This window comes from Canis aureus, chromosome 26 (genome assembly GCF_053574225.1).
Source record: "Canis aureus isolate CA01 chromosome 26, VMU_Caureus_v.1.0, whole genome shotgun sequence".
Classification (NCBI taxonomy): Eukaryota; Metazoa; Chordata; class Mammalia; order Carnivora; family Canidae; genus Canis; species Canis aureus.
The window spans coordinates 13,920,199-13,946,160 of NC_135636.1; the positions used below are offsets into that span (position 1 = coordinate 13,920,199).

At 34.2% G+C, this 25,962-nt stretch overlaps 1 protein-coding gene, 1 long non-coding RNA gene and 1 pseudogene across 5 annotated transcripts in view; 2 read left to right on the forward strand and 1 right to left on the reverse strand.

The window, feature by feature from the left end:
- Window positions 1-25,962, reverse strand: part of MACROD2 (mono-ADP ribosylhydrolase 2) — a 1,919,734-nt gene that overhangs the window by 1,735,700 nt on the left and 158,072 nt on the right. The gene's annotated exons all lie outside the window — the stretch shown is intronic.
- LOC144298791 (zinc finger matrin-type protein 5 pseudogene) lies at window positions 11,563-12,200 on the forward strand (annotated as a pseudogene).
- LOC144297906 (uncharacterized) lies at window positions 20,894-22,538 on the forward strand. The gene is made up of 3 exons (XR_013364804.1): window positions 20,894-20,959; window positions 22,186-22,218; window positions 22,319-22,538. It is a non-coding gene; the product is annotated as an uncharacterized LOC144297906 (long non-coding RNA).

Genomic DNA, 25,962 nt, shown 5'->3' on the forward strand with positions numbered 1-25,962 from the left:
GGGTCTCCAGGATCACGGCCTGGGCTGAAGGCCGTGCTAAACCACTGAGCCACCTGGGCTGCCCTTATCAAAATATTTTGATAATAATTTGTATAATGTCTGCACTGGACTCCATGGGATATATATAAAGATAAGTAAAATTGAGTCAAGAAATTGCCCTCAAGAAATGTTTAGGCTAGCAAAATAAATAAGGAAAATGGCCAAAAAGTGATGTGTGCCCTAATAGAGACTTCCAAAGAACAAGAAATAACTTCTAGCTAGAGGTAGCAGTACAGGGAAGTCAGAGGGAAAGCATTATCAATTACAGAATGTCTACTATAGGTCAGACACATTTGGTTTGTACAGCTCTCACCCAATGTATTCAAAAGCCTACTCAATATCTGCATTTATTCCTTCCCCCAAAACTATACAGAAACCAGAAAATAGTTATAAAAAATAATATCACATGACTCCTTGCCTCAAAATTTTCCAATGATTCCCCATCTCATTTAGAAACAAAGTCCTTACAAAAATTGACCTAAATGACCCTGCATGATCTGGCCTTGTTCTCTCTGCCTTAGTTTCAATCTGAAATAGCCAACTGATCTATTTGTTGTTCTTCAAACATGCCATTCACCCATACATATAAGAGACTTGACACCTGTAGTTCCCTCTGCCTGGAATCATCTTTCTTCAAATATCCCCAGGCTCTTTTCAGTCCCTGCTCAAATGCCATCTTCTCAGTAAGCCCTTTTCAAACTACCCTATTTAAAACTGAACTCTCACTCTTCCTTTACTTTCTGCATTCTCCACCCTTCCTCTCTGTGCCACTTCTGATACTATGTATTTTGTTCTTAATTTACCTATCTATCCCTACCAGAATGTAAATTCTATGAGGACAGGGGTTTTGTCTCTTTTCAATCACTGATATATGCTATTACCACCTGAATATTTATCAAATATCAGAAATATATACTATTTAAAATTTAAAACAATCCTGAGATTTGGATATTCATATTTTTCAGATGAGAAGACTGAGGATCAGAGGGACTATGGTACTTTTCTCAGGATCAGAGAGTCATCAAACTGTAGGACCAGAATCTAGAATCAATCTGTTAGACAATAAGGCTCATGTGTTTAGGAAAAATATAAAGGACTGGAAGACTAGGCTTTACAAGAAGAATAGGATTTAGTCAAAAGCATGTTTGAGGGCCACAGGAGTAAAGAAAAAAAAAGGATAAGAACATAAGTAAAGGCACAAAAGCTGGGATATGTTTATGAAATAATGTGCACAGAGATGGACACTTAGATGAGGATGGCATGAGCAGAAGTATAATGTAACACTGAAGAGAGTGGGGGAAATGGATAAAATGAGGTTAATTCCTATGGTTCAGAAATGAATCCTTTTTTTTTCCCTTAGCAAAGTGGGACAATGGGTAAAAAAATAAAGCTACATAAAGATGCTTAAGGCAGTTTTCTGCCCAGGCTGAAGATGAAACTCAAACTAGTCCATTCAAACACTCCTTACAAAGACAGATGAATTTAAAGATGAAATGAGGCATGAAGTCTTCATGTACATTTCAGTTAGGCATCTTATCCCACATTAATATAAATAATCAAAAGTTAACTGTACCTACAAAAGCTATTTTCTATAGGTATCCTGAATACTAATTAGGAATTTCACCCCAAATATATATCTTCAAAAATAATTTTGGACACCATATTAAGAAGGTATGTAGATATGATAAACCTAATTATCATTTAAATGTTATGTGCTCTGGCTTCTTGAGGGTCAGTAAAAGAATCATAATTAGAAATGCAACTATGTAAATAAGACAATGACTGGAGTCTGGGAAGAGGAATGGCGGGAAAAAAAGAATCACAAAATCAGAGTTACAGAGCTAGTAGCACTCTTCAAGGTCCACCACCAACCTCTTGACTTTGCAGGTAAAGAATCTGAGCATACACAAGTGGCGCATCTAGGTTCACAAAGTTCATGTGTGCTATAGTCTGAACCAGAGCTGTCTCAGACTCTCAGTTTACTGACCTTCAGGAGTCTCCCTCTTATAAACTTTCAGATATAAAGAAACAGTTCTGTGTATGAAACTCCCTAATGCTGCTTAATGGAGGACCCTTGAGAGAATCTTTGTGTAAATGTCTGGGAACTGACAGTCATTAGTTCAAATTCCAGTTAATATAGAGACTTTAGTCATTGAACATTTACTGAAATGGTTTTTATGCTAATAGAGCTTGTTTTACCACAGATTTTCATTTAAGCATCATAGACAGTTTGAAATAACTGAAGCATTCTAACAATAGAAGAATCTCCAAACCTGTTGTAAAATACAATAAAAAGAAGATCTGACATTTGTGATGATATCTATATGATTCTGGACTCACATATTTCTCTCTCTTCATAGCAGTTGCCTTCTAAAGGAGACACATTGTCTTCTAGACCCTCCCATAATGTCTGCATTCCAACATGAGCTTGACCTCAACCAGACTCACACTAGCCTTTGAAATTCTGCAGTACTTCTTCCTCCAAATGTACTGACTTTGTATATGTACATGAAATTTTAAACCTCTATAACCACAAATACTCTAATTTTACTCTCATTTAAGAGGCAGGGTGATAAACACAAGTAAAAGAAATCTAAAACCTGCTTTAAGTCAATGTTCAAAATAGAGACATTTGAATAAATCTCAAAAATCACAAAAACAATTAAAAAAACAAATGATTGAAAAATTGTGCAAATAGATAATAATTAAAAGTTTTAAAAATTAGAAATATTTCTCATAAGGCATTGGATATCTTTGTGGAAATAATACTTTTAAGGCTTAGTGTCTCCTGTTCAATCATCACTAAGATCAATTTACCTTCTCAAAAGTTTGATTTTGTTTAACAGTATTATTTTCCTTACTTTCACAATCTACTAATACTAATGAAATAACCAAAGCATAAAACAACCATAAAAAATCTTGTGTGACAATCAACCATGAAATTTCGATGGAATTACTGCGAATAAAAAATAAAGATGTCAATGTAGCACCACAGCATGAAGCAGCACATGTAAGCATTAGGAAAAAAAAAAAAAAAACACAGAAAAGAGAAAGATGCATTCATTCAATTGAGTTACTGCCACTCTACAACTGAATGAAACAGAGCAAAAGATGAATGCCCAAAACAATCTACCACATTAAGTGAAAATGGAATGAGAAGCACTTTAATTGGATAAAATTTAAGAGCTGAATTACAAATGCCACATAAATAAATAGCTCTAAATAATGTGTTTTTCCAGTTAAATAATGACTTTAATAAAACAGATGAAAATGTAGGCTGTGTTGTTTTCTCTGCCTGTCAGAATCTCATTAGCATTTCAATTTAAATTCTACAAGTGCACTCAAATCTCTCATTTGTACATCTGGCATAACTCAAAACACTGCCTTATTTGTTAAAAAAAAAAAAAAAAAAAAGGCAAGGCAAATGAGCCGATTCACAATATCTTGCAGTGGTATTTTAATGGGTGAAAAACAATGTTGTTATTTCAATGTTGCATAACAGCAGGGGTCTCCAAGTGAAAAAACTGAAAAGATTTAGATAACACTTTCGAAGAAAAATTATTTTTATAACAAAAAGCATGGAATAAGTGTTATGCTATTTTAAAGTATTCCACATACAGAGTTAACATATGAACCATATTCATTTGTCTTTATAGCAAGCTTAGAAATAGTATCTCAAACAATTAATGAAACTCTAATTACAGATAAATAGGACCTTACTTCAAAGTTCTTAGACTGTAACAAAGGTTTTCTAATATATCATTGGAAGCACTTAATTTTAAAAAAGAAAAGTGCAGGGAACAATTCTTCAAATTATTTGTGCTTATCAAGGGCTCTAAAATAATAGTGTATATAAGAGTCACACAGAGGGGTGCCTGGGTGGCTCCGGCATTTAAGCAACCAAGCCTTGGTTTCTGCTCAGGCCATGATATTATGGGTCCTGAGATCCAGCCCAGCAACAGGCTCTATGCTCAGTGGGGTGTCACCCCCTCTGCCCTTCCCCCCCATTCATGTGCATGCCTGTGCAAGTGCTCGCAAGTGCAGGCTCTAAAATTTCTTTTAAAAAAAGAATCACATAAAAATATCTTTTAAATGTATATTCCCAGAGTTAGCCCCAGAAATTCTAATCCATTGATGGGGAGCAAAAATTAGAGTTTTTAACATATATCACAAGTGATATTAATGTAAATGGTCTATGTACCACAATTTGAGAAACACCTGTAGGATAAAGTTCATTTCCTTTAGACCAATATTTCTTTCATGATCTGGTTTTATTCTACCTTTCAAGTTTATTCCATAAAATGAGCTACCTAATTTGATTAATTACCACCATCTTAGCTTTGTGCTAAGTACCACAGTCTGGATCTGAACTTCTTAGATCCTTTATATCACATGATGGATTCAGACCAGCCGAAGGCTAGTTCATGGGATATGGAAAATAAATGATGGGCATTTGCTTTAATTCAGTCATCAGAACCAGAGAGATCCTAACTGAAGTGTCCCTAGGTAGAAAAGATCATAGGGAAAGAAAGAATGGGTAGTAAAGAGTGATGCTTTATGACTAGTTGGTCCTTACAAAGTTCACTTGAATCCACTTACAGCAAGGATTTCATCTGAAAAAGGTTTTTGTTGATTTTCCTAAAATTACTTCATAATACTATAACAGCTGTCAATTCACATTTAATTCATAAAAGGCAGTAATAAATGTCATCTAAGAGAAATATTCCAGGGTTTCATCAGTTTTCCAAATAATCTCTTAATCCTTTGCCATTCTAGTCTCTACTGAAGAATTTAATGGCATTACCTTCATCAATTTTCTCTGCTTCAATTGTCAACTGCTGAATTCTTTGTTGGTGGCATTACATATGATTCAATAAATTCTACAGGATCATTTAATCCAACTTCATGAAATCTCTATCAAATTCTCTATTTTATATAGTCAATTTACATTGTATTCCTTAAGGTCTAATATAGTCAGTTAAAAACACAGACACATTTACCACATCTTTTAATCACTAAGAGAATGGCAAAACTTTTGATGGAATAAGCAAAAGTAAAAAATCATATTAATCTGACTGAAGACTAATTTTATACAGGTCTATTTGACTAGGGAATGTTTTCTTCTCATGCCTACTTTAATTCCCCAAAGAACCTAGGAAGGTGTGGATTATAAATAATCTGGTAACAACCCCTATGGATCCAATAAAGCAGTCAGCATTGAAAACATCTGTCAGAATATAGCTAGCAAGCCCCACTAGGCTGGGCATCAGAAAGATCAGAAATAGAGCTATATGCTGTGGGGGAGAAAAGCTGGTAAAGGCACTGTATGTTACTATGTGCTGGGCTTGCCAGTGAGGTGGGAGACATTCCAATAGCAAGTCAGCCAAGTCAGGCAGTTATGGGAAAAAATCTTGAAAAACACAAGTTTCAAAACTCTAGTTCATATATGTTATAGCATAATAAATATTTACTATGTAGGTGCAAAGGAGTTTTATATACATTTTCTCATTAAATCTTCACAAAAACCCTGGGAGGTAAGCAATATTATCATCACTTAGAAAAGCAACTGAAGCTTAAAAATACTAGTTCACCTGAGTCTCTAGAGCTAGCAAGCACCTGAGTTGGAATTTGAACCCAGGATTCTGACCTTAAAATCAATTCTTTGAATTATTATGCTGTAGAGCTTTGTATTTTAAATTGTCTTGATTTTATTTTTTATTTTTATAATTTTACAAAATAAAAAAAAATATCTATATACATATATGTACTTGCTTTAATGACATTATCAACATTTCTATCCCCAGCATCTAGCAGTACCTTCTACACAGTACCCATTAAATACTGCTTGAATTAAATTGTTGGTCATATCCATAGCTAAATTAATATTTCATCCAAGTTCAGATGTACAGCAACCAATTATACCACTCCTTTGGGACTGAGTTTGACTTTTTTTCCAGGAACAGACTGAGAAGAAATGAGCCACTTTCTAATAAAGTCTATTACACAGAATCCTGCAGAATATGAATGGAGGATATTTTAACATCTGAGAACGGTTCAGAACATGTAAAAAACTTACAGAGAATGAAATACTTCTTTTCCAGTTAAGGTAGATCTTTTAATTGACAGTTTTGTGATTTCTAGGTACCAAATCAAGCCATGATTCAAGAAATATCTATCATAAAAGAGATAAAAATGCTATGTCCCATCCCTCTACAACAATGCATTCAATTCACTCAACAAGCTATTATTGAGCAACTACTGTGTGTCGCACAATTACAAATACTGCATATAGATACATAAGATACCCACACTCATGGAACTGATACTCTAGTGAGATGCAATAAATAGTGAACAACAGAAAAGTTAAAAGGTGGGACTACCAAACTTAAGAGATTTTGCACAGAAAAGGAAATCATCAACAAAATGAAAAGTCAATCTTTTCATGGAATGAAAGAAAATTTTACTAAGGGGTTAACATCCAAAATATATAAGGAACTGCTACAACTCAATAGCAAAAACAAAAACAAGTAAGCTAATTTTAAAATGGGCAAGGGATCTGAATTGTACAAGCTGATATATGTATACATTCTGAAAAGAGTCCCACCATTGTGTTAATTAACATACTCATCACCTCATATGTTTATCTTTTTGTGTGTAAAAACCCTTAAAGTTCAATCCTATAAAATTCTGATTATACAATACGGTATTATCAACTACAGTCACCAAGTATACATTAGATTCCCAGATCTTATTTATCTTATAACTGAAAGTTTATACTTTTTACCAGATTCTCCCAATTTTCTCTGCCCACCAGCCACCAATGACAACCTACATTCCACTTTCTGTTTCTATGACTTTTTTTTTATATAAAGTTTTCACATATAAGTGATACTATGCAGTGTTTATCTTTCTCTGTCTGGCTTACTTCACTTACCATCCCCTCCAGGTTGATCCATGTTGTCACAAATGGCAGAATTTCCCTCTTTTTTTAAAGTTGAGTCATATTCCATTTATAATATATGTATATATATCTTCTTTATATACACACATATATAAAATATAAATATTTTTATCCCATTTATTATACATATTTACATTTTATCCTATTTTTTATATATTATCTTTTATATGTATAATATATAACTCACATTTTCTTTATCCATTCATCTATTAATAAACATTTAGGTTGGGGCTCAATTGGTTGAGTGTCTGACTCTTGATTTCAGCTCAAGTCATAATCTCAGGGTCCTGAGATGGAAGCCATGTCAGGCTCCACAGTTGGAGTGGAGTCTATTTGGGTTTCTCTCCTTCTCCTCCTGGCCCCCCCAACCCACCCTGGCTCTCACACTGTCCCGAATAAATAAATAAATAAATAAATAAATAAAGTCTTTTTAAAAAAATAAACACTTCGGTTATTTGGCTATTCTGACAATTTCATTTCTCAATTATACCTCAACAAATCTGAAAAAAAGGATATTTCTAAAGACATTCTAAAAAATATCTAAATAGACATTTCTCCAAAGATACACTGATTGCTAGTAAGCACACGAAAAGATGTTCATCATCCTTAGTCACTTGGGAAATGCTACTCAAAGCCACAATGACATACCACTTCCAAAGATGGCTTTAGTTTTTTATAAAAATGCAAAATTGTAAGTGTTGGCAAGGATGTGGAAAAAGCAGAACCTTCAAACGTTGCTGGTGGGAATGTCAAATTTTGTAGCTACAGTGGAAAACAGGTTGGCCATTCCTCACGAAGTTAAACACAGAGTTACCATACAACAGAGCAATTTCACTACTTTCTTTGCTTTCTCTAATTTTTACTAATTTATTTTGTTAATAAATTTTTTATTTTTGTCATTTCTCGACTATGTTATTACCAAAGTAGAATAAAAGTGAGGAAAGCTTTTACTAAGTACTGATTTTTTGCTTTCTTCATATTTTCAAAATGAGCTACAATTCACATACCACAAAATTCATCCTTTTAATATTTTAGTGGTTTACAGTATATTCATAAATTTGTACAACTTCACCACTTCCAGAACCAAGAGAATCAAAAACATATTCATACAAAAACTTGCACATAAATGGTCTTGGAAGAATTATTCATAATAGCCAAAAAGTGGAAACAACACAGGTGCCCATCAAATGATGAATGGATAAACAATTTTGGTGTATCCATACAGTAGAGTGTTATTTGGCCATAAGAAGAAAAGAGATAGGGAATGACTAAAGGTGGCCAAAAGGTACAAAACTCTAGTTACAATATAAATAAGTTCTGGGGATGTAATGTACAACATGGTAACTGTAGTTAACAATACTGTATTGCATAGTTGCAAGAGAATAGATCTTAAAAGTCCTTACCACAAGGAAAACGAATTTGTAATTCTGTGTGGTAACAGATGTTAACTAAATGTATCATGGTAATCATTTCACAATACATACACATAGCAAACCATTATGCTGTACACCGTAAATACAAAATAATATATTAGTTATATCTCAATAAAACTGGGGGGTGAATAAAGTATGAATACATGCTACAATGTGGATGAACCCTGAAAACAGTATGCTAAATAAAAGAAGCCAGACACAAAACGCAGCAGATTGTATAATTCTATGTATGTGAAATGTTCAGAATAAGCAAATCCATGGAGACAGAGAGATTAGTGGCTGCTAAGAGTTAGGAAATGAGGAATGGGAAGACACAGGTAAAAGGTGCAAGATTTCTCTTCAGGTGATAAAAATGTCCTGGAATTATACAGTGATAATACTTGCACAATATTGTAGATATACTAAAATCTACTGAAGTGTATACTTTAAAAGGGTAAATTTTGGATTAGGTATATTATATCACAATTTTTAAAAATATGAAGAAAAGCAAAGTAATGAGAACCTAACAAAAAGTTTCATCATTTTCTTTACCTTAATAATCAAATAATTGAGAAATGGCAGAACAAATAAATTAACAAAAATTACAGAATAAAAGAAAAATAGTCATTCTCTATAAATTTTCAGATGAGAAATGTGTTGCATCTAAGCCAAATATGATTAACACAAAATCCATACAAAATTACCAATCTCTTTTACAGTACACATAATATATGAAATAATTTTAACATAACATTGGCCACTTGATTTATACTGTGAATTCTATGCATAATCTCTGATATTCAAGCAATTTATCATTACTCCTTTAAGATGCAGCAGAAATTAAAGTGGCACATCTACTGTCACTAATCTCCACATTCATATGTGAGCCAGTATAATTTCAAGCCAGCATAAACAGGAAAATAACAATAAACAAAGGGAAATAATGAAATATTAATTACTTCAACATTTACTTTTCTATGGCAGTTTTATTACTTCATAATTATTTTTAGATTGAAAGGAGATAATCAAGAGCCTGAATAATACCTCAGGCAATTTTAATAACCTATATACATTATGTATTTATATTAATATAATATTTATATATGTTTATAATTATTATATATTAAATATACATATTTCTTAAAACTGAAACAAAGAAATAAAAGCAGATGAAACCCTTAGCACTTGTATTTTTTATCATACCACTGAATAATATATTCCAGTTTAACCAAGTGGCCAGTTTGGGAGTTATAGCCCAATGCTCTCAAAATAGAATATCAGCAAGAGTAAACCTGGAATGTATCCAAAAGTATTTCCATAATGAACCAGAAATTTGTCTTCCAAAATACACTCTCTGCATTAAACCTGTGGGGATCATATGTTCTGATTCAAGTGGCAAGAATTCAGTTATAATAAGCAGCCAACTCTCTTGTTTTTTACTCACTAGGACTGCTGTTTACCTGTCCTATAATAATCAGTACGTGTAAAAAAGCAGAAATTAAATTTCTAATTTGATTCAAAGAAAAGAAACCAGAATAGTCTTCCAGTGGTATCTGACCAGAAGGACTGGTGACAACCAGAAGCAGTGTGGCCCAGCAGTGCTCAAGCTGAGAGGTAGGCCAGCAGAGCTGACTACCCCACAGCAAAGCCAGTACGCGGCATGGAGCATTCCCATGGTATAATATAAATAGGCTGGTAGTTAATTTGTAGCCAAGGCAAAAGGTGGTTCCCAGCCCCCAACTAGCACCTGTTTGGAAAACTAGCTTGATGCCTCTCAGGCAAGGGAGCTGTTAAATTGTCCCACCTGCTGTGGAGAGTGTCTTTTGACCCCATATGACCAGAAGGGCTGATAACAACTCCTAGAAGTTGTGTGGCATAGTGGCACTTGAGCCAGAGGTGGGCTGGCAGAGAAAACCCAGTGGCCCTGTTCAGTCAGGGAACTTGTGGTGTGAGTCAGTTGGAGTTAAGACAAAAAAAAAAAGAGTCTTACCAGCTTTAGAGCTGCTTCCCCCATTACACCTGGGCAGAGTATCTAACTGGTAGTCCTGCTCATCACTCAATACAGCCTTCAGCCTGTCAACCTAACCAGACCTCCTGTTAAAGCTGCACAGCCATTCAACAGCCCTATATACAGTGGCATTTAGTTCCTTATCACCAGAACTGCCTTACAGGAAATGCTAACAGCAGTTCTTTGAAGTAGAACTCTAAAGTGGAGCTGAAAAAATGCTAGTTAACATCATAAAAACACTAAAAGGTAGTGTAAATCTCACTGATAATGGTAAATAATACATTCATGGTTAGATTCTGCAATATGGTAACAGTAATGCGTAATTTACTTAGAACTCTAGTCTAAAAGTTAAAAAAAGTAGAAGTAACAAAAACGACCATAATCTGGTATAGTTACACAATATATACAACATGTAAATTGTAACAGCAATAACCTAAAATGTAAGGAGGAAGAAAAGTAAAATTGTAAAGTTTATTAATCCTATCAAAATTAAGTTGTAATCAGGGCACCTGGGTGGCTCAGGTCACAATCCTGGGGTCCTGGGATTGAGCTCCATATTGGGCTTCCCGTTCAGGAGGAAGCCTACTTCTCCCTCTCCTTCTGCCCTTCTCCTTTGCTTGTACTTGTGCTCTCTAGTGCTCCGTGTCTCTCTCGCTCAAATAATAAATAAAATCTTTACAAAAAATTAAATTGTTATTAAAGAAGGGTATAATAATTTGAACATATTTTATATAAGCCTCATGATAATGACAAGGGAAAATCCTGTAGTAATTATACAAAAAAAAAATAAGTGAGTTCTATAAGCCATTAGTATGATACCAAAAGACACACACACAAAACAGTAGGATAAGAACAAGGAACAACATATCTACAAAAAAAAGAAAAAAGAAAAAGAGAAAAAATTAACAAAATAGGAATAGTAACTTCTTAGCTATATATAATTATATAAACTGTAAATGTATTAAATTCTCCAAAAAAAGGACAAAAAAATGGTGTAATGGGTAAGAAAAACAAGATAGCACAATATGTCTACTACAAGAGAATCACTTTAGGCTTAAAGACACACATAGGCAGAAGGAGGAGGAGCTCGAGCCATTGGGCCCTGTGGAACCAGGCAGCTGCAGCACCTGGTGTAAGTGGCCATGGGGAAGCATTAATTTTGTAACTACTGCAACTGCTCCTTCCAGGACAACCTCCACAACCACAAGAAGCACCTAAATGGGCTATAGCACCTCAAGGCCAAGAAGGTCTGGTATGACATATTTCAAGATGCAGTTGCCATCTTGCTAGATGAACAGAACAAGCAGCCCTGCAGGAGGTTTCTACTGACAGGCCAGTGTGACTTTGGCTCCAACTGCAGATTTTCCCACATGTCAGAGAGGGACCTGCAGGAACTGAGTATCCAGGTGGAGGAGGAGAGGCAGGCCAAGGAGTGCCCACTAGATGTTGTCAAACTCCCTGAGGGCCATCTAGAAGACTGGTTAGAAAAGAGAGCCAAGTGGCTGAGCTCAGCTCTGAGCAGCAGGGTCGAACCCATGAGAAGCACCATCTTCCAGTACCTCATAGGCTGGCCACCAGTCCAGGAGCTGCCTTTATCCCTGTGGCACCCTCACCCAGGGGGTGGCTCCTGCAGGCCAGCGTCCAGTGGGGCTGAGACCTTCATCCCCACTTTGACCCCCATCTGGTCAGGTTTGTGTCAGTGATAATAAAGATAAGGGCTCATACTGGGGATTCCATGGGCTCCCTCTCCCCCACCTGCTGCCCTCCCCCCATGGAGCCCTGAAACCACATGCTGGGCCTGGCTTGAATGAAGCCCCAGATCCTAGCTCTGCTCCAGAAAGCTCCATCCTCTCTTCCTCTTGGGATATCTCGAGAAGATAGGTGAAAAAACTTCCTTCTGGATGTTTATAAAGAAAGTCTATCACCAAAAAAAAAAAAAAAAAAAAAGAAGAAGAAGAAGAAGAAGAAGAAGACACATAGACTGACAGTGAAAGGATGTAAAAACACATTTCAAGCAAATGGTAAACAAAAAAAGCAGGGGTAGCCATATTTATTAGACAAAATGGACTTAAAACTAAAAATGGTAAAAGGAGACAAAAAAGGTCATAATATACTGAGAAAAGTGTCAGTACATCAAGAGGATATAACAACTTTATTTATGTGGCAATATTGGAGCATCTAAAATATATAAAGCAAAACAGAACTAAAAGAAGAAATAAACAGTAATACAGTAACAGTCACTTTAACACCCCATTGTTGACAATGGATAAATTATCCAGAAAATCAATAAGGAAACAGTGAACTTGAACAACACTATAGGCCAAATGAACCTAACAGATATGTACAAAACATTCTATCCAACAGAATACACATTCTTCTCAAGAACCCATGGAACATTTACTAGGACAGACCATATGTTAGGCTACAAAATAAGTCTTACCAAGTTCAAGAGGACTGAAATCCTTACAAGTATCTCTGACCACAATGGCATTAAACCTGAACTACAAAAAAAGGAAAAACAGAAAATTCACAAACATGTGGCAATTAAATAATACTCTCTTATGCGATCAATAAATCAGAGAAGAAATTAAAGAACAAACAGAAAAGTTTTTTTAGACACACGAAAATGGAAACCACAAATACCAGAATTTGTGGGATGCATCAAAAACAGCTTTAAGAGGGAAGTCCATAGCAATAAACACCTACAAGAAACAAGCAACAAACATCCCAAATAAAGAACCTAACTCTACACTTTAAGGAACTAGAAAAAGAAGAATAAACAGCCCAACATTAGCAGAAGAAAGGAAAAAACAGAGATTACATCTGAAACAAATGAAATTGAAAACAAAAACTATAGAAAAGGTTAACCAAATTAAGAGTTGAGTCTGAAAAGTTAAATAAAACTGACAAACTCTTAGGCTAATGAAGAAGAAAAGGACCTGAATTAACAAAGCAATAAATGGAAAAGAAAACTTTACAATGGATACCACAGAAATTCTACTATGAACAGCTATATATCATAGCTACTATGAACAGCTATATATCAACAAACTGGACAATCCAGAAGAATTTCCAACATACTACAGCTGAATCAGGACTAAATTGAAAATCTGAATAGAGCTAGTGTAGAGACTAAATCAGTAATCAAAAGTCTTCCAACAAAGTGAAGCCGAGGACAAGATGGCTTCATTGGTGAATTGTAACAAACATTTAAAGAAGAATTAACAACTATCCTCAAACTGTTAAAAAATCGAACAGAAGGAAGTATTTCCAAACTCATTTTTTAAGGCTAACATTATCCTGATACTAATACTAACAGAAACTATAAGCCAAAATCCCTAATGAATATAGATATGAAAATTCTCAATAGAATACTAGCAACCCAAATTCGGGAGCACATTAAAAGGGTCATTTGCATGGCACCTGACCAGCTCAATCAATAAAATATGCGACTCAATTGTGGTATCATGAGTTCAAGCCCTACATTGGGCATACAGCTTATTTAAAAAAAAAAAAAAAGAAAAGAAAAGAAAGAAAAGAAAAGAGAAAAGAAAAGAAAAGAAAGAAAAGGAAAAGAAAAGAAAAGAAAAGAAAAGAAAAGAAAAGAAAAGAAAAGAAAAGAAAAGAAAAGAAAAGAAAAGAAAAAGGAAAAAAAAAGATTATTTGCCATGATCAAGTGGTATTTATTTCAGGGATGCAAGGATGGTTAACTTATGCAAATCAATCAAAGTAATATATCACATAAACAGAATGAAAGAATCATATGATCATCTCAATAGATGCAGAAAAAGCATCTGACAAAAATCGCCATCCATTCATGATAAAAATTCTTTAACTGTCATAGGATGAACATATCTCAGTAATAAAAGGCACATGTGGCAAGCCCAAAACTAACATATTGAAGAACATATTCAATGGTTGAAAGATTTTCCTCTAAGATCAGGAACAAGATAAGAGTGCCCTAACCTCACAACTCCTATTCAATACAGTACTAGAAGTCTAGCCAGAGCAATCAGGTAAGATAAAGAAACAGTATCAGAATTGGAAAGGAAGAACTAAAATGGTCTCTATTTATAGATGACATGATTTTATATATACAAATCCTAAGGACTCAAACAAAGAACTGTTAGATCTAACCAATGAACAGTAAAGTTGCAGGATACAAAATTAAAAACAGAATTTGAAGACACTTCTGTCAGGAATAGAAACTAGTCGTGCTAATAAGCATAGCAAAGTGTAATGGACAAAAACTCAGACTCAAGCCAAGCAACATGAGAAGGCATATAAGGATAAGCTATGTTAATTTTTTAATTTCCTCATATATAAATGTAAATAATATTAATGCCTAATTTGGTCATTGTAAGGATCACTATAAAACCCTTAAAACAGGTGCTATATATATGTAGATACAATTCTAGAAGAGGGAAAAAAATACATTTCTGGCAGGTTCAATATGTGCTCACTTAGGCATGGTTTTTTTGGAGGTACAGGTGACCCTTCAACAACACAGTTTTGAATTTCACAGTTCCACTTATACATGAACTTTTTTGAAAAATACACTATAGTATTGTAAATGTATTTTCTCTTCCTTATGATTTTCCTAACATTTTCTTTCCTCTAGCTTACTTTATGATAAGAATACATATAACATAGAAAAAAATGTGTCAGTCAACTATTGATGTTATTTGTAAGGCTTCCAGTCAACAGTAGAATATTAGTATTAAAGTTTTTAAGGAATCAAAAGTTACATGCATATTTTTGACTCTACAGGAGATCAATACCCCTAGTTCTCACATTGATTCCAAGGGCCAACTGGACAAAGTAAATTGAGCAACTGCTCCACCAAGAATGGGACAAACAAAATGGAAGGAAATTCTGAGTCTAGGAGATTTAGATAAAGGACTTCAACGGACTTTTTAAACTTATAGGTTGCTAATTGTTGGAATATGTGATGCAAGACAATTACCCTTCATACACATATTTAAAATAGAGTAGATTTGCATCTAATCAGAATGGTTTAGGTATGATCCTGCCAAAAAAGCAAAATTTGGATTCTAGAGATATTTTGTGGTTGTTTCAAGTATTAAAACCCATTAAAAAGAAGAAGAAGAAAATGTTTTAAGAAACTCAAATACAAAAAAAAAAATAAATAAATAAAAAAATAAATAAATAAAAAAAAAAAAAAAAAAAAAGAAACTCAAATACAAATTTTCTTTCCTGAAAAAGACTTTGTAGCAGTCTTAGTACTGGTTTTTTGTCTTGGTCTTTTTGGTTTTTGGTTTTTGTAGCACCACTGTCAAGCCAGTCTTGAAGTTTCTCTCCATTTATGAGTTACTGGGCACTGCCCTCAGCTAGGCTGAATCAGAGCTTCATAAGCCACAGTCTGACATCTGCTAATCATCTCTAGGGGAACCCAAAAAGAGGCCATGTCAGGAGTAGTACTTAATCTCCTTCCCTTTTATATGCACAAGTCACTCTCTCATCAAGAGGTAAAAGTCATTCCTCAACGACTTTGGTTTTGGCTGGCCTATGACTATTTTGGCATTGAATATGGAAGAAGGGATGTTTTGAGATTTCTGAGATGTTAAGAATATTTTGTAGCTTCTGTTCTTGCATTCTTGGAGTTTGGAGCCATTATATAAGAAGTACAGTCTACTTGGTGGAGAGAGGAAATTACTGGAGAAGCCCTGAAACTACAGGAAGAAGAGACGCCCAGCAGCTATCTCTACATCCAAGTCAAGTCTCCAAAAAATCCCAGCCAAGTAGACCTCTGACTAGTTATAAATAAAGAAAATGTCCAGCTGGGTCAAACAACCACAAAACGGAGGAAAAATGGTTATTGTTGAGTTTCTAATATTTTTAATTTTGAAACAAGTTTAGATTTACAGTGTTTCAAAATTCATACAGAGAGTTCATGTATCCTTCATACCCATCTTCCCCTAATGTTAACTTACATAACCATAGTACAATTATCAAATCAAGGAATTTAACACTGGTACAATTTTACTGACTAGACCTTATTAAAATTTTAACAGTTTTTTTTCCCCCTAATGTCCTTTTTCTATTCTAGCATTCAATATAGGATCCCACACTACATCTATTGTTTCTCTTCAGTTTCCTCCAAACTATGACTATTCCATAGTCTTCATCTTTCTGACCATGACATTTTTATGAAAACTAGTCTTTTATTTTATAGAATATCTTTTCATTTTGGCTTGATGTTTTTTTCAGGATTAGACTGACATTATAATATTTTTGGCAAAATCACCACAAAACTAATATTGCGTCCTTCTCACTGTATCACAGCAGGGGTACATGACATTAGTACCCATGTCTTTGCAGATTGTGTTAACCTTCATCACTTGGTTAAGCTGATTATCCACTCGGTTTCTCAACAGTAACATTACTATTTTCTCCCCCATAATTGATAAAGATCTTGGGACTCTGAGACTGTAAACATCCTGTTTCTTCTCAAACATTCACTGACTGATTTTGTCCATTCTTTGGTGGATCTTGCCTACAAGCTATTACTGTGGAACTGGTCTAATCATGGTGTTATATTTCCTTCATTCCTTCGACATATATTAATTGGAATTCTTTGTAAGGAAAAAGTGTTCTTTCTTCATTTCTTCAATTAGATTAGTATGGATATTTAGTTTAATCTATGAGTTATACTCTGATATTTATCACTATTTTGTTCCTCAAATTGTTCCAGCTTTGGATATTAGGAACTTCTTCACATTGGCTCTTGTGTTCTTTTGACTATTCCTTACCCCCCACAAGTTCCAGGAATATATATACTTTCTCTACTCCAACTCTAGAATGTACCACTTCTCCAAGATCTCTGGTTCCTTTCAATGGAGAATGGTATTTAAAAACCAAGATCTGTTGAGGTGCCTGAGTGGCTCAGTCAGTTAAGCGTCCAAGTCTTGATTTCAGCTCAGGTCATGATCTCAGGATTGAGAGATCAAGCCCCACATCCAGCTCTACACTCAGTGCCCCACATCCAGCTCTACTAAGTGTAGAACCTGTTTAAGATTCTCTCTCTCCCTCTTCCTCTGCCTCTCCCCACCCTGCTCATGCTCTCTCTAAAAAACAACAAATAAACAAGATAAAAAATAAAAACAAAAAATAAATAAATAAAAACCAAGATTTGTTATTAGGTGTGCTCACTACTATGGAGGTGTCACTCTTCCAAGGCCTTGTCAAGTAAACAGTGCTAAGAAGCTATATATGTATGTGTATGTATACTGACCTATGCATATACATACATATATAGTTATTTCTTTTTTTTTCATATATAGTTATTTCTATGTTGATCTTTATGTGTGTAGATACAGATATGCACATCTTTGTCTCTACATATTTATCTAATTAAAAATTGACTGATAGCTCTGATTTTCATTTATTACAAGATTCATTATAGCCCTCTTATTTCCTTATTTGCTACTTCCTTCTCTGATAGTAAGAAACCTGGCTTTTATTTATTATTTTATTTTATTTTATTTTATTTTATTTTATTTTATTTTATTTACTCATGAGAGATACAGAGAGAGAGAGAGGAAGAGACACAGGCAGAGGGAGAAGCAGGCTCCATGCAGGGAGCCTGATGTGGGACTCAATCCTGGGACTCCAGTATCATGTCCTGGGATGAAAGCAGGTGCGAAACCACTGAGCCACCCAGGGATCCCTGGCTTTTATTATATACATTTATTCATTTGTTCAATTCTAAAACACTGAATTATTAACTCATACCTCTGAAAGAAATACATAAAGTAGTTACTGAACTATTAAGCCATATCTCTGAAAAAAAAACATACCTTTTATAAACAAGATGCAATATTTGTATATTCTAGTCAAAATACTGTTTTCCAAAGTTAATTAGATAGATCAGTTATTTTGGTCCCCATTCTGTTCAGTATGGATATTTTATTCATCTGTCATAAGATTAGGTTCAATTGTTACCATGTATATTCATTTGTAACTTTGCCCACAACCTGTAACCTTGCTCACAATCCTGGTAGATTTCAATGATTTCTTTTATTTGATATAGAAAACATAACTCTGATTCTAAGAATCAAAGTTACACAAAAACAAAAACAAAACAAAAAAGGTATACCCTTCTCATCCTTACAACTCTGCTCTCATTGTCCTGTTTATCCCACTTCTACCCACCACTTATAGATAACTAATTTTTCAAATTGTGATTTATCACTCTTGTATTTCTTTTGTACAAATTTCTTTATATCTCCTTCTTTCTTACATTAATGATTGTACCCTATATATATATATATTTTTAGTTTTCTTATAACAGTATATACTATAAATAACTCCAAGTAAGTTCACTAATACCTTCATCATGACTTTTTACAGTTGCCTAATACTTTATGGAATTAATATACAATATGCCATAATTTATTAAACCACTCTTATGTATGGACATTCAGGTTACTTCTAATATTTTACAATTACAAATAATGCTGCAGTAAATAACCTTATAAATTTCATTTTCATATTTTGGGAGGTATATCATTATCATTGGTTCTTATGAGTGGAACCACTGGGTTCAAAAGATAAATAAGATTCCTGGGTGGCTCAGTGGTTGAGTGTCTGCCTTTGGCTCCGGGCATGATCCTGGGATTCCATTAGTCTCCCCAAAGGGAGCCTGCTTCTCCCTCTGTCTATGTGTCTGCCTCTCTCTATCTCTCATGAATAAATAAATAAAATCCTTAAAAAAATCATAAATATATAGTTTTGGTAGGTACTACCAAATTTCCTTCAGAGGATTTTATTGGCTTGAATTCCTCCTAGCAACATGTAAGAATGACTGTTTTCCTTCAGCCTCCCTAACAAAATATAAGTTTAAAAAATATTTTTATCACTGTAAAATGTGAGAAATTCATATTGTAGTGCTGTTTTAAGTAATATTTCTCCAATTATGAATGAGTTTGAAGATTTTTTATATGTTTATGCTTCTTATGAATCATCCATGTCTTTTTCCTATTTTTCTATGGAATGTTTGGGGTTTTGTCCCACCATTTTTAGGAGTTCTTTGTATGAACCATATCTATGGATTCAAAGAATTGATACTGTTAAAATGTCCATATTACACAGAGCAATCTAAAGATTCTAGGCAATCCCTTATCAAAATATCAATAGTATTTTCAACAGAACTAGACAAATATTCCTAAAATTTGGGGCAGCCCCGGTGGCGCAGTGGTTTGGCACCGCCTGCAGCCTGGAGTGTGATCCTGGAGACCCAGGATCGAATCCCACATCGGGCTCCCTGCATGGAGCCTGCTTCTCCTTCTGTCTGTGTCTCTGCCCCTCTCTCTCTGTGTCTATGAATAAATAAATAAAATCTTTAAAAAAAAATCCTAAAATTTGTATGGATCCACAGAAGACCCTGAATAGCCAACACAATCCTCAGAAATAAGAACGAGGCTGAAGATAACACAATCCCAGATTTCAAGATATACTACAAAGCTATAGTGCTCAAAACCATATGGTACTGTACAAAAATGGAACACAGATCAATGGAACAGAATATAGTCCAGAAATAAACCCATATTTATATGGTCAATTGTTATACAACAAAGAAGGCAAGAATATACAATGGGGGAAAGACTTGTTTCAATTAATGGGTATTGGGAAAACTGGACATTTACAGGCAAAATAATTGAACTAAACATCTTCTTACACCATACACAAAAAACAACAGAGTAAAGAACTAAATGTGAGACCTGACACCATACAACTCCTAAGGAAAACATCAGCAATAATGTCTTGGATATCAGCATTAGCAACATTAGGAAAACATCAGCAATAATGTCTTGGATATCAGCATTAGCAACATTTTTCTAGATATGTCTCCTATAGCAAGGAAGACAAAAGCAAAAATAAACTATTAGAAGTACAATGAAATAAAAATCATTTGCACAGAGAAGAAAACAACAACAAACAAAAAGGCAACCTACGAGATAGGAGAAGATATCTGCAAATGACATATCTGTTAAAGGGTAGGTATCCAAAATATATAATGAGCTTATACAACTAAACACACACACACACACACAACACACACAAGTGTCAGTTAAAACATGGGCAGAGGACTTTTTCCAAAAAAGACATATACATGGCCAACAGATGCCTGAAAAGATGTTCAACATCACTAATCATCAGAGAAAGACAAAAATCACAATGAGGTATCACCTCACACTAGTCAGAAGGCCTAGTATTAAAAAGGCAAGACATAACAAGTGTTAACAAGGATGTAGAGAAAAGGGAACCCTCAACTACTAGTGGAAATGTAAATTAGTACAACCACTGTGGAAAATGGGATGGAAACTCCTCAAAGAATTAAAAATAGAAATATGATATGATCTAGCAATTCTACTACTGAGCATTTACCCAAAGAAAATGAAAACACAAATTCAAAAAAATATCCACCCCTATGTTTATTGCAGAATTATTTACAATATACAAGATATGGAAACAACTTAAGTGTCCATCAATAGATGAATGGATTCAGAAGACATGGTATGTTTTACATATATAATATATAAAAAACATTATATATGATATATAATTATATATCTTATAATAATAGAATATTACTCAGCCATAAAAAGAATGGGATCATGCCATTGGTGACAAAATGAATGGACCTAGAAAGTATTATGCTAAGTGAAGTAAGTCAGACAGAAAAAAGCAAATACCATATGATTTCACAAATATATAGAAACTAAAAAAAAGATGAACAAATAAACAAAAACCAGAAACAAACTCAAAAATACAGAAACAAACTAATGGTTGCCAGAAGGGAGAGGGTAGGGGAATTGGCAAAATAGGGAAAAAATATTAAGAGGTACAAACTTCCAGTTATAAAATAAATAAGTCCTGAAGGTGAAAAGTACAGCATAGGGAATATAGATCAGTAATACAATAATGTTGTATGGTAGCAGATGGTAACTATACTTACTATGGTGAGCTCTGTGCATTATAGAGAATTCTTGAATCACTGTTTTACACATGAAACTAATATAACACTATATGTCAAATATACTTGAATAATAAATAACTTAATGAGTTCTTTCTGGAGGCACCAGGGGGCTCGTTGGTTAAGTGTCTGCCTTTGGCTCAGGTAGTGATCTCAAGGTCCAGGGATCGAGTCCCATGTCAGGCTCCCGCTGAGCCTGCTTCTTACTCTCCCTCTGCCCACCCCAGCAGCTTGTGTTTTCTCTCAAATTAAAAAAATATTTAATAATAATAATAATAATAATAATATAAAGCAGACCTGGACAAACAAAAAAATTTTTAAAATTTAAAAATAAAGAGTTCTTTGTGTATTAAGGGTATTACCTTTTGTCTGTGTAGACGCTATGAATATTTTCTTAGCAAGATACTTTGTCAGTTGTCTTTTCACTTTGTTTATGGTGTTCTTAGCCACACAGTATTTAAAAACATCTTATATAGTTAAATTTATCACTCTTTTCTATTATTGTCTGTATTTTGAGTCAGAGTTAAAGGTTAAATAAGAATGCACTTGTGTTTCCTTCTAGTGTCTGTATGGTTTAACTTTTACACTTAGATACAAAATCCATTATCTTTAGGTATAATGTAAGACATAGTGTAAAGTAACTTTTTCCAAATGGCCACTTAATTGTTGAAGAACCATTTATTTAAAAGTCTATCTTTATCTCAGTCATTTGAGATGCTATACTTATCATACACTAAATTTTCATATGTAATGGATTTATTTCTAGACTTTCTCTTCTATCACACCGCTCTATTCACATGTGAGTACTACAATGCTTTATTTATAGAGGCCATCAAGTATTCTAGCATATTTTAATGTCTGGTAGAGTTAGTCATCACTTGTTTTTTTTTCTTTTTCAGTGTTTTTCTGGCTACTGTTAAATATTTGTATGAACTTCAGCATCAACTTCCACTAAATGAATCATTGGTACTTTTGTTGGGGCTCCATTAACTCTGTATGTTAATAAAACGAAGACTGTCATTTTCATAATGTTGAGTGTTAGTATAAGAAGAGAGGAAGTCTATTTGTCCAATTCTATTCATGTTTTAGGAATGTCCGAATTTTTTTTCTAGTACAGCTTTTACACATATCTCATTAAATTTATTCTTAAGAATTTAATCTTCATTGCAATTTAAATTGTTATTTCCTTAGGCTACTAAGTTTGCGGTGGTTTCTCACACAACAACAGATAATCAAAACATGAAATTATCAAAAATCCACTATCGCCAGCAGAAAATTAAGTCAGAAGACCACATTATTTTGAGGATAAAGGGGATAAATGATGAACGGGAATTATGTCCTCAAAAATAAGATAATATCAAAGATCATAATATTTCTGCTTATATTCAAAGGCATTTTAAAAATAATGTTTAAATAACATAACACTTCTCAGGTTTAAAAGGGGAAACAATGGTTAGAAACAACATAAAATGCCACTTTGGTTTTCTTAAGCCATTTGGGTAAAGGGGTAAATATCAGAGAAAAGCAACTCCAGATGACAGTCAGCTTATTTGATATTACAATAGTAAAATTATAATGAAGCATTAGGAAAATACTTTCATATCTATTCTAAAATTGCCAGGTATTAGGAACTCCAGAAATCACATTCCACTTTACATATCTGCAGTAGTTATCATGAAAAATTACCATCTTAACTACACAAAATCATTATCATGGAAAAGTAAGTAGTAAAAAAGTCACACACAATTGGTTCAAACCCTTTTACCATCTGCTATATGTGTTTTACACATTTTAATTATTTTTGGAGATTTGCAGAAGCTCTACTTTTTAAAAAATGCCTTCTGTCACTACAAGTGATCTCATAAGCCTGATTCTCTCAGATAAACATTTCTTATAAAACAGAGAGAAACCAGTTCAAGTTTGATTCACTCTGGATACCACCGTGTAGATGTTGGCCTTGGGAAATCCATGGCCAACTTAGCTTACAAATATAGTTCACAATGTTTAGTGATATTTACAAAAAAAAAAATGTATCACCAGGGATCCCTGGGTGGCGCAGCAGTTTGGCGCCTGCCTTTGGCCCAGGGCACGATCCTGGAAACCCGGGATCGAATCCCACATCGGGCTCCCGGTGCATGGAGCCTGCTTCTCCCTCTGCCTATGTCTCTGCCTCTCTCTCTCTCTCTCTCTCTCTCTCTGTGTGTGACTATCATAAATAAATTTTAAAAATTAAAAAAAAAAACAACGTATCACCAGATCTTCTACTAATCCTAAATGGAAAAATACATTTGTTCGGAGTTTAGGGTCAAAAGGCAATTCATCAAAAATAGGGACAACATGATAAAACCTCATTTGCCTATAAGGAATTAAATTGGTAACTTCATCCTCCAGCTGCTCCAACACTAAAAGACACCTAATGAATTGTCTCAAAGGTAATGTAACTAAATTTACAAACACAATTCATAGGAGTTTTTTTAAACACTCACCAAGCATCTATTTTCCCTGATTTTTAGGCACAGTTTGAACAAGCTGTTATGAGTTTGGTTAGAAAAACCAAACTCAGGGTGCCTGGGTGGCTCAGTCAAGTGTCTGATTTCAGCTCAGGTCATGATCTCAGGGTCCTAGGATCAAGCCCTGCATCAGGCTCTATGCTAAGTAGGGAGTCTACTTGTCCCTCTGGCCCTCCCCCTGCTTTTGTGCTCACACATTCATTCATTCTCTCTCTCTGTCTCTCTCAAATAAAATCTTTAAAAAAAATTAAAATAAAACTCAAAGAAAAATTTTTTACTACAGACTAACCCACTTGGGTTTTATCAGAGCCTAGTCAGTTTGGAGGAAGGGAAAGGGAAATAGCCAACTCTAGCCTCCTTTAGCCTTCGTCATGGGGTAAGGGAAATGCCCCACTCCAGCCACTGCTAGCCTTCATTCCTGTCTCACATACGATGGGAAAAACAGAAGTTCTTGTGAAGGTCACAGCCCAACATAAAAGGCTCATATAAAAAAGGAGATCTAATCATAGGACTATAGGCTTCCACTACCTGACACTTTTTAACCACATCAATACCAGGCTCTTATATAACTGTGGATTATAGCTGGAAAAAACAAAACAAAACAAAACAAATAAGAGTAAGACCTAGACCCTATTTAAGAAGGAGTCTTTAAGGAAATCCAGAGACAACAGATATAAAAACAGTGACATCAGAGGAGGAAATTTTAGCCTCACATACCTATTGCTACAGTAAATGGTAACACAATCTAACTCCAAGCTACATAAAGGTAAAACACTAAAGGCGTGTTTACCTCACTTCCTTTTACTTAATTCATCCCATCTCAGTTTCAAAATAATCACAAGACATGCTAGCAGGAAAAAAAGCACAGGCTGAAGAGACAAACAAAGCATAAGAACCAGACTCAGATATGTTAGAGATTTTGGAATTATCAGACCTGGAATTTAAAATACTATAATACATTCAGAGCTCTAATGAAAGAAATGGGGACAACATGCAGGAACAGATAGATAATATAAACTGAGAGATGCTAATTCTAGGAAAGAATTTCTAGAAAACACTGGAAATAAAAAAACATTGTAAAAGAAATGAAAAATGCCTTTGATGGGTTCATCAACATATTGGACATGCCCAGTGAGAGAATCAGTGAGGTAGATGTTACTAGAAATTTCTCAAACCAAAATGAAAAGAAAAGAATTTTTTAAAAATAGAACAGACTAAGAACTGTAGGACAATTACAAAAGGGATAATTATGTGTAATGGGGAAACCAGGAGAACAAAAAAGAGAGAAAGGGAAAGAAGCAGGAAGAGGAAAAAAAGAAGGGAAGGAATAAAATATCTGAAATACTAATGAATACAAATTTTCCATAATTAATAACAAAACCAAAGCACACATCTAGGAAACTCAGAGAACACCACAAAGGATATGAAAAAATCAAAAAAAAAAAAAAAAAAAAGAAAGAAAGAAAGAAAGAAAGAAAGAAAGAAAGAAAGAAAGAAAGAAAGAAAGAAAAATCTACATTAATGTATATCATATTCAAACTGCATAAAATCAAAGACAAAAAAGGAAAGGAGAGAGGAAATGGGAATATGTACACTATCCATGGATATCCAAGATAGTGTTACTTGAAAATGGGTTAGATTGGAAGTAAATGTGTATTTCAAACGCCAGGGCACCACTAAACATTTTTTAAAAAAATAAACATGATTGATATGCTAAAAGAGGAGAAAAATGAAACCATATAAATATGTCTAATACACAGAGAAGGCAGGAAAACAATGAAAGACAGAAAAGGAAACAAATCAAGGGCAACAAGTGGGAAACAGTTACAAAAATGTAGATGCTAAAAGAATTTTATCAATAATCACTGTAATACTGTGATCTAAATATACCAATTAAAAGACAGACTGTCAAGGTGGCTAAAAAGTCAAGACTCAACTATATGTTGTCTGTAATAAACCAGTGTAAATATAGAAACAGATTAAAAGTACAGAGATGGAGAAAGATATACTATGCTGACAATAATCAAAAGAAA